The following is a 10779-nucleotide window of genomic DNA, read 5'->3' on the forward strand; positions in this document are numbered from 1 at the left end:
GCGTTTACATTTTAGAGGTGAAACGCAAGCATATATGGCTTAGAAATACTGCTAGTCCCACCAGCTAAGAAAATGAAAAGTTAATTAGAAATGTAGGATACTACTATTTCCAAATAAGACAATAGCCCCCAGCCACTAGTGGTTCTGTGGGTACCCTTCCGTTTCGCTCTGCTCTGAGAGGCCTACACAGCAGGCGGCCGGCCCTTCTAGTAGCCTTGATGCCCGCAAAGGTGTTCTCTAGGAAGAAAGTATACCTTGCTGTTGGCTGCAAATGAGAAAGATTTTTTTTTTCAAATCATGAAATATTTGCTACTAAAATCTCTACAAGCTTTAAAACTTTGCATGGAAAAACACAATATCTCCAATTCCCCAGAGTCCAAAAACATGAAGGACCACTGTCAAGTTCCTAAAGGGGAAAACATATGAACAGAACTTGACCTAGGACAGAGCTTTCTGAGACCAGTTCTTCTTGCTCTGAGCTCTATAGCTCTGATCATCTTTGCCCTGGGAAAAATCAACATTCAATCAAAACACATGTTGGAACTGAGGTGGTCCCCAAATTCTTCAGTGTTTCTATACTCTGAAATATGAATAGGACAACCGTAGCATCAAGAACTAAAGGCCATCATATATTTACACAGTGGGACTTAACTTGTGCCTAATCATCTCTGACCACAGCTGCCCAGGTTTTAATTTTAGAAGGAAGTCTGGATGGATTTCAAGGCTGCTCTGCACATACATGGAGCTTTCTCCACGATGACCTGTCTCCCTTTTCCTGGAATTGCCTCCCAGTAGGGCTGTCTACCCAAACTGAAGAGCAGATAACTAAAGAAAACCTACAAACATGCACGAACGTCCCTCCATCCCGTGGAATTGCTGCTGGGTGGTGGTTCTGTTTTGAAAAACCCAGGTCTTAAAGACTTCAGTATCAAGGGTGCCTGTTCTGACTTTGCTCCTGATAACCCAATACTGTTTAAACCTCTTACTTTTAAACATAAACATTTTAGACAGATAAAATGGGATGAATGAACTCACCATTCAAGCAGTAAATCATCAAAAAAAAAAAAAAAAAAAGTCTGTTCCTCCAGCTTTACTTTTCCTTTTTTGTGGCTGGAAGGCTATGTCAAAAAGTCCACGGACGGGCCCAGCATGGTGGCCTAGTGGACTTGAATGTGCTGGGATCCCATAGGGGCACCGGTTCTAATCCCAGCCGCCCCACTTCCCATCCAGCTCCCTGCCTGTGGCCTGGGAAAGCAGTCAAGAACGGCCCAAAGCCTTGGGATCCTGCACCCGTGTGGGAGACCTGGAAGAGGCTCCTGGTTCCTGGCTTTGGATAGGCGCAGTTCCGGCCATTGCGGTCACTTGGGGAGTGAGTCATCGGATGGAGGATCTTCTTCTCTGTCTCTGCTCCTCTCTGTATGTCTGACTTTGTAATAAAAATAAATAAATCTTTAAAAAAAAAAAGTCCATGGACAGTTGGCAATTGGCTGCCATGGACGGATGTATTTACCTGCTGAACTGGTAGGGTTCTCTTATCACCTGAGCAGCTGCCCACCTGTCTGTGTGGTGTGCGCATTGGTTCCAGGTGGGCCTTTCAGTCCACCTAGAACCAACACAGCTAGAATCTGTGAGCCTTTTCCAGTGTTTGAACTGCCTGACTTGAAATATTGATTCATCAGATTGAAAATGACTTGTTTTATCTCCTCATGTATTAAAGATGCCTGGAGTTTTTTGATTTGTGTCACTTTCATTTTCGACGGAATGGGATTTGAGGTGAGAGAACTGAATGGATTCAGTTTTAAATAAGTGAATAAAAGAACACTTCAAGTTATCCTTAGGAGTGCTAGCGGAATTCCTCTTATGTTTAAAAAGTCCCCCACCTGTCCTAAATCCTGCATCAGAGCCAAGCCAGGCAAACTAAATACATACATGAAGGGTAATGTAGCACATCACATATATGTGAAATAAAGTATAAACATCTGATGTCAAAAAATTATACATTTCTATTTTTCTTCTAGATCCCTTTTATCACCACACAAATGTTAGCAATGTTCCTTATGAAAGTCTCCTGGGGGGCAAAAGCACCTCGTGCTGGAATTTCAACCATGTACACAACATTTTCAAACAACTCCGTGTGCCCTGAACTTCAAACTCAAGAGTCAGCCTGCACTCCGCCGTAAAACACTTCCACTCGAAAAACAAGCCGTCCGTGTGATTGTCTCCCAAAACACCCAGAGAAAAACTGCTTGCACTCACTAGGGCCGCGTGGCCTTGGTCTCAGGACAGTGCCTCCTGTACCAAGATCAAGGCAGGATTTTTACAATAAAAACTCATTTCTATGCGCTGTTTGCTCTCGGAGCAACTGGATAAGAGGAATTATTTGCTGAGTCCCCACATTTCTTTGAACCAATCAAAACTGTCTTCCACACTATCGACCTGCATTTTATTACATATTTTTTAATACTGCAAATTGCCTAAGGTGAAACTCCACCACAAAGAACATATTGAGCAAATCCTGAACTAATGCAATATAATCCTCCCTTTTGCATAAAAGTGTCCCGTCACGAAACTACACCATGAATATATTCTGTTTGTGCAAGTCGTACTTAACAATAACTGTTTCCTATTTATATAAGAGAAACTGCCTTGGAGTCAATGAAGATGTCACCGGAGTAAAAACTGCATCTTCATCCACAGATTGAATTAGACTCAACAAAGAACAATAACTAATTTATTAAAAATGCGAAAAGAAACTGCATGATATTCCCCCCCCCCCCCCCGTGGTAGATGTAGGCGTGATGCCCGCTACCATCCACACAGAGAACAGGTCCCGGCCAAATTGACCTCCTAGACTCTGCCAGCTAACTTTCTCTTCCACGAGATGCCATCTGGCGCGCACCAGGGCTGGGGACGCTGACTTTGCTCCTGTATAATCAGGCCATGCTTTCCGCGCCAGCGCAGGAGAAAGCTTCTGGCACTGAACAGCCCTTCTCCTTTCACCGTGAACGCGAGTCTGGGCCACCGCTGGGCCTGGGACTCCCTCACTTAGCCTCCAGGATTGCAACCCAGTGGCCCGCCGGCTCAGGAGACGCGCGTCCCGGCACTGGGGTGCGAGCAGCAGCAGCAGCAGCCCGGGGCCTGGACCTCGTGCACGGAACCGGAGGATGCCCAGCGAGGATACTTACACGGCTGTCCACACACGAAAGCCTTACCAGCAGATTTTTAACTTTATAAAACCCTTTACTGGGGGCCTGAACCCGTATTGCATGGCCAACAGGGGCCAGGTGGCAGGCGTTCACACGCTGTCGTCCCTCCATGGACCGCATCCCAGCGTCCGTTCCCGACAACCCCAGGATGTCACCTCGTCCCGGGGTCCTTTGGCGGAACTCTGCGTCCACTGCCCTCCTCTGTCCTCGAGGAGCCTCTGCCCACGTCGTTGCCCAGCTCCCATCCAGCGGGAACGACCGGGGTCGAGGGCTGGGGGTGCCCCTAGCCGCCTACGCCCGGAGGAACCCGCCACCTACCTGCTTAGTCGCATGGAGGGGGTTCTCCCAGGCGGCGCGCCCTCTCTGCCTGCAGGCCTGAGCCAGAGATGGAGGCGCTGGGCAGGGGGACAGCTTGTCTGGATGCCGGCGCGGGGTGCACTCCACGGGGTGAGGGAGGCAGAACTGGACCACGGACCAGGAATCCCTTGGCCAGCTCGCTCGTAGCCGGGCAACCGCCGCCGCCTCCAGGCGCCCCGCCCCAGAGGAGCCCCACCCACAAGCGGGGCCCCTTTCCCGGCTCTGGGCGGCGCCCCTCGGCCGCAGGTCCGCTCGGGTCTGCTCTGTTTTCCCCGCTGCGGCTGGGGGCGCTGGTGGCCTGCGTTTGCGGCTGCTGCACGGGGTGTACTGCATCCTCCAGGGCAGATCTGAGGCGGAAAGGAAGGAGGGTGGGCAAGTGGAAGCCGGGCCACCTGTCTTGGCTGTGTTAGGGGAAGCGCCTTCAGAGAAAGGGGGATCCGTCATTTCCACTCTGTGCTTACCTCTCCAGGACCTGCTTCTGCGTGTGAACCAAGTCTCCCAGGTCATCGTGGGCCCCAGGTCATTGATCTAATGATATATTTTCCCAACAGCTACTTTTGCTGCCTGAACAGACACCTGTGGAGGACAGGGGTGCCTCGTAGCCAGTATTTGCTCTACTTCCTGCATGCCCAGAACCAGCTCTGTGCAGTCCTGGGGTTACTAAATAAACGTGGAGCAAGAGTGGGGCAAGGGAGCATGGGACCCCAAGTCCAGGCTCCGAGGTTCCCTGATACATTGTGTGAAATGTTAAAGACAGCTGTAGTTTCTGCATAGATGAAGTGTAGCTAACCTTCCCACTTGCAGTTTTGTGAAAAGGGTACACAACAACAAACCCATATGTATAAAGAAAGGATCTGTTTTAGCAGTAGAGGGGGTGTATAAACATAACTACTTACTTTCCTCTCGGTCCCATGAGTGAATCAATGAACAGGAATTCCTCAAACTCAAGACACTGTGTGTGATTTTGGTGTGAAGACACACCTGCCTTGGTTTTGCCTTTGCAACTCACCTCCCTGCCCTTTCTTGAATAGACCAAGGGCTGAGTTTTTTTTTTTTAAATCCCAAGGTCCAGCGTGGCCCCCTACCGTAGATGTCTGCTGAATGAGTGAACAGATTGCTATCATTAATTCATCACTGTACGTCTTGTGATTCACACTGTGCTAGGTACGTGTGAAAAATGCACTAGATGTATACGGTCACGTCCAAGCACACAGCTTCAGCTCTAACCTGTGCAGAAAGAAATCACAGCTGAGGTAATGTGCATTGGGACGGGTGTTGCGCAGCAATGGATAAAGCCGTGGTCTGTGACGCGTGCATCCCATACGGGAGCCAGCTGGAGTCCCGGCTGACGCTGCTCTTGGCTAATACACCTAAGAAAGCAGAAGTTGGTGCACGAGCCCCTGCTAGCCACGTGGGAGACGCAGAAGAATCTCCCGGCTCTGCACTGCCCCAGCTTCAGCTGCTGCAGCCGTCTGGGCAGTGAACCAATAGAAGATTTCTCTCTGACTCTGCCTATTGAATACACAAAGCTTAAAAAATAAATGAGGCAGGTGATCTTCCTCGAACCTCAAGGATGGTGTGTGTGCGTCTACGCTCTCTCACCCTCTCTGCCAAAACTCCCCAGGTCCTCCACCAGCTGACCCGCCCATCCGCATGGCATATGGAGGCCCTTCTCTTCATCCTGCCCTTGGTTCTTGCCCTGACTAGACTTGCCCCACTTGAGGACACATGTAATGTTTGGGAAATCGCCACCCCACGTGCAGTGCATCATGTCTCGGGCCAGCTGAGTTAGTGTGTTAGCTTTGCCAGGCCTCGCGCAGCCCCCTTCCCTTGTCTGTATTTTTCTTGGCACAGACCACAGCTCAGGACCGTCCCCCTGCCCACGTGGGCATTGCTGCAGCAGTTAGCTGTGCTGCTTCTGTCCCTGTGAGGAGATTTCTAGGAGGTTCCTCAGGGGGGAATGGCTTCTCCAGGCCTCGGATTAATGTTCCAACACGGCCAGGCTTTGGGCTCCCCCGTGCTCCTTCAGCTTGCGTCTTTCCCTCCTCTAGACTTGTGTATTCTGGCCCACTAGACTGGTCTGCAAGCCTCTTCTCAGATGTTCCCTGCCTGTGCACTTCCCTTGGTTCTGGAAGCTTCCTTCTGATGGTCACCCTTCCCCCCCCCACCCCCCCGCTAGTCCTTTGTCTAAAAGCCAGGTCACTCCTGAGATCTTCTCAAACGTGCAGCCACAGTTCCTCTCTGCACGGTTGGTGCCAGTGGAACACTAGCCACATTCGGCTTTGCTTGGCACTTAGCTCTCCTGCTCAAGGAGTTCAGCATGCTTTTAGAGGGGAGTATATTCTGTTTCAACTTGCATCTCTGATCGTATCAGCCATTCAAATGTTCAATACGTGTTTTCAGAGTGGAATTTAATCTTCCGCCTTGGGAACTACCTTCTCCAACTGCAACTGATTGCTCTGTCTCCAACTTTTCAAGTATGGAGACGGTCACACAGCTTTGAGTGCATTAGTACTCAAATCATCTCATGTCTAGCTGATTGATCCGTCTGGCTAGTCTACTGGCTTACGAGGGAGAAGTACTGATATGAACAGGCGAGGGCTTTGGCACCAGACACTCTGCTCTTGATGTGGACTTGACATTCCCATAAGCTGCATGACCTTGGGATGACTTAATCTCTCTAAGTGCTCAGGTCTTCCTATGTAAAATGAGTGGTTTCATTGATGGCTGTTAAGTAAGATAAAACTTTTAAAGCACTTAAGCTAATTCTTGGCACACAGTAAGTGCTAACTAAAAGGTACCGTTGTTGTTAGTCTTACATTGTTTTTGTAAGCATACAATACCTGTAATTATTGACAGTAAGAGAGAGAGCATTGCAGCTTGCCCTCTAGCCATTAGATGTATCTTCCTCCTTAGAAGAAGGATCCCATTGCAATGAATAAATGTAGCCCACTTTACTTGGAGTGACTATAAGATCTCGAGGGGGGTGGCAACGTGGCATCGGCATCCCATGTCAGTGTAGGTTTGAGTCCTAGCACGTCACTTGTAATGCAGCTCCCTGCTAATGCGTCTGGGAAAGCAACCGAGGATGCCTAAGTGGTTGGGCCCCGGTACCCACATGGGAGATCCAGAAGAAGCTCTTGGCTCCTGACTCTAGACTGGCCCAGCTCTGGCCACAGCAAACATTTGGAGAGTGAACCAGTGTATAGAAAGTTTCTCTCTCTTCCTGTAACTCTGTCTTTCAAATAAATAGATAAATAAAAAAAAAAAATCTAGACTCAGTTTCTGAGTAAAAATTCAGGCTCACAATTGAGCATGAGTGGTGTTATAGAAAGACTGACAAGGGAGCAGCATTTGAACTAGTGACTTAAGATGCTGGCCAGAAAGTCCACATCTATTTTGGTGTGACTAGGTTCCAGTCCTTTCTGGGTGTCCAGTTCCAGCTTCCTGCTAATGTGTACCCTGTGAGGCAACAGGTCACAGTCAAGTAGCTGAGTCCCTGCCGCCTGTGGGGAAAACCTACCTTGAAGCCTCAACTCCCTGATTTAGCCTGTCCTAAGCCCTGGCTACTGTGTGCATTTGGGCGGTACACCAGCAGATGAGAAATCTTGCCTCTCAGATGAATCAGTACTTTAAAAAAGAATGACTTCCAGGCTCATTCAAAACGTAGTCGATGCTTAGATTCAAGGCTTGGAGATTTTCACTACCTTTAAGGTGTCTTAAAGGATATTAATTATAGACTGAAATCATCTGCTGAACACCGAAATAACTATGTGCAGATGTTTTGTTCTTCAGATTTTATTAATGGCTAGTTTTCTAAAGATAGTTTTAGCAATAAATGAGCTGATATAATGTGTATTTGTTTAGAATATTTTCTCCCCAAAGTTGAACATTTAAAGTAACATACTTGAAAAAGTGGTTTCAATAGCAAACTAGCTTACTGGAGGCACAGTTAATGAAAAATTGCATGACCTCTCATGTTTTCTGCTATATGCCAATGTTCCTTGGGAAAATGGAATAGGGTGAAAGCCACATAATATAGGATTTTACTTCTTTAGTTCACAGTATCTGATGCATAGTTGGCACTCATTAAAATTCTGTTGAAAACAGGAATGGGGTTAGACCTTCCGAAGGTAAAAAAAAGTTTGCCAAATAGAGTTAAGAATGTAAGGGGGAATCCCAAGATCCAGCTGTTTAAGCAGTTCTCATCACTGACTGATAGCAGTTACAAGCCATCAATGCAGGATCGAGGGGGACCCTGAGGCCAGATGCTGAGTGACTTGCTCAAGGTCACACATCAAGTTATTAACAAGCTTGAAATCTGAATCCAGCCTGTCGAAACCTTAATGTAATCTACACCACTACACCAGTGCGCAAGCCAATATACATGACAAGGCCAAGGAAGCTCATATTGAGTTATATGATGTCAAACTCATGACATTTATGGAGTGAAGTTATTATAAGTTGTAGCACCTGCCCTTATCTTTGTGAGTTCATGACATTTTGGCCCCAAGTGCCACCATTGGCCAGATTCTTTTTCTGAGGTGTTTTTCCCAAATGACTGAAACTCCCAGGACTAGGAACCAGAAATTCCATCCTGGACTCCCACTTGAGTGGCATGGACCATCTTCCACTGCCTGGTCAGGTGCTTTAGCAAGGCGCCGGACTGGAAGCAGAGTGCCTGGCAATCAAAAAAGCACTTCCATGTGGGATGTCTACATTACAGGGGCCAGCTTAGCCCTCTGCACCACAACATGGATCCCTGCTCATGGACGCAATGAGAGACAAGATGGCAACTGGCTCTCCTTCTTTTTTTTTCCTCCAAATACTCCTATGCTAGACTGCTCTGCCCTTAGATGGGTAGGGAACAGGAACATGCTGCTTGGCCGGTAGGGCTACTAAAGAGCCAGGGACATTTAACAAGATGGTGAAAGTGTACTTACAACTTCTCTTACAGGAAGGGATGGTTTGAGTCCTTCCCTTCTCATCAAAGAAGTTACAGAGGATGGGGTCAAACTGCTTTGCAGATCTCAGGGAGTGTGTCTAATTTCCAGCAAGCAGCTGGAGTCAGGTTACATCTTCGGAGCCACAGTGGGTGGCTCACAGCTCAGCCCTCAGCCCTTCTCCCTCTCCTCCCCTCTGGATCAATCTCATGCATTCCTCTAAAGCAGACTTACAAACATTTTTAAACAATCACTCATTCACTTTTCCACCGCCCCTTGGATGGCAAGGGGCATATTATGCGGAATAACTATTTGACCTTAAAAGACACTGCATAAGTAAACATTTAATAAGTAGCTAAATTACATATTTTCACAAGAAACACATAATTTTTCCAAGAATGAAAAAAAGAGGGGACGGCACAATGGCTCAACTGGCTAAACCACCACCTCCAACTGCCAGCATCCCATACGGGCACCAGTTTGTGTCCCACTTGCTCCACTTCCCATCTAGCTCCCTCCTTGTGGCCTGGAAAAGCAGTGGAGGACAGCCCAGAGCCTTGGGCCCCTGCACCAGCGTGGGAGACCCAGAGGAAGCTGCTGGCTCCTGCCTTCAGCTGTTGTGGTCATCTGGGGAGTGAAGCAGAGGATGGAAGATCTTTCTGTCTCTCCTTCTCTCTGCAAATCTGCCTTTCTAATAATAACAAATAAATATTTTTTAAAAAATAAAGAAAAAACCCAGACTGATTATCTTAAATTATGATTTGGAAAAAATATTGTGTATGAAATCGGAATTTATTTCGCAAACTGAAATTTCACAAAATCTTACAAGGAATCTTCCTTCAGAAAAATAACCTTTAATCAGGAATCCTCTCTTTCATGCATGTCATTGGCATATTCTGAAAAAATTCTTTTCACAAAGATGTGTCTATTTAGTGTCAGCCTTGCATGCAGTACACACGTGGAAACACACACACACAAACCCGAGAGAACTTCTCAAAGTTCATGATGAGGTGGACACTGCGGTGCAGTGAGTTAAGCTACTGCTTGGGACACTCGTAATCCAAATTGGAGTTGCTGGTTCAAGTTCTAGCTACCTTGAGCTTTTGATCTAGCATCCTACTAACACGCCTAGGAGGCATTGTAGGACAGCCCAAGTACCTGGGTTCCTGCCATGTGTATGGAAGATCCAAATGGATTTCTTGGCTTTAGCCTGGCCCAACCCTGTGGGCAGATAGGGAGTGAGCCAGCAGATAGAAGATATTTCTCTCTTTCTATCTGTCTTTGAAACAAGTAAGCCTTCAAAAAACAAAACAAAACAAAACAAAACAAAAAGAAAAAGAAAAGAAAAGAAAAGAAAAAAAAGAACAGTTCCTGGAGAGGGCCAGTGCAGTGGCTTAACAGGCTAATCCCCTGCCAGTGGCACATCATGTCTTGGCTGCTGCACTTTTGATCCAGCTCTCTGCTAATGACCTAGAAAAGTAGTAGAGGATGGTGCAAGGCTTTGGGTTCCTGCAACCCAGTGGGAGATGCGGAAGCTCATGACTCCTGGCTTCCAGCCTTGTCTGTTGCAGCCATTTGGAAGGTGAACCAGTGGATAGAATCTCTCTCTCTCTGTCTCTGTCTCTCTCCCTCTCTGTCTCTCACTCTCTGTAACTCTCTTAAGTAACATAAGTTTATGGGAAACAGAATTAAAAGATATATTCATTTTGGTTTAAAACGATTTTGGAATCCATGTATATGAGGTGTCTTCAAAAAGCTCATGAGAAATATGCATTATTAAAAACTACACATGGATTTCAAAAAATTTTGCATAAAAATAAATTTATCTTTTGGTTCCATTTTCCAAGAACCTTTTGAAGTATTCTCTATATATGTAACACTAAGCAGCAATGGTATATTTCATTTTATTCACATTATTTAATGTGCAGCAAGGCTTGAATTTATTTATTTTAGAGATACATTTATTTTTATTGGAAAGGCAGATTTTACAGACACAAGGAGATCTTCTGTCAGCTGTTCACCCCACAAGTGCTGCAATGGCCACAGCTGAGCTGATCCAAAGGCAGGAGCTTTTGCTGGGTCTCCCATGGGTGCAGGGTCCCAAGGATTTGGGTCATGCTCCACTTCTTTCGCAGGCTATAAGTAGAGAGGTAGATGGGAAGTAGAGCAGCCGGGATACAAACTGGTGCACATATGAGATGCTGGTGCTTGGAGATGGAAGATTAGCCAATTGAGCTATTGCACTGGCCCCAGCAGTATTTGTATGTAAACAG

Source organism: Ochotona princeps, chromosome 12, assembly GCF_030435755.1.
Source record: "Ochotona princeps isolate mOchPri1 chromosome 12, mOchPri1.hap1, whole genome shotgun sequence".
Lineage (NCBI taxonomy): Eukaryota > Metazoa > Chordata > Mammalia > Lagomorpha > Ochotonidae > Ochotona > Ochotona princeps.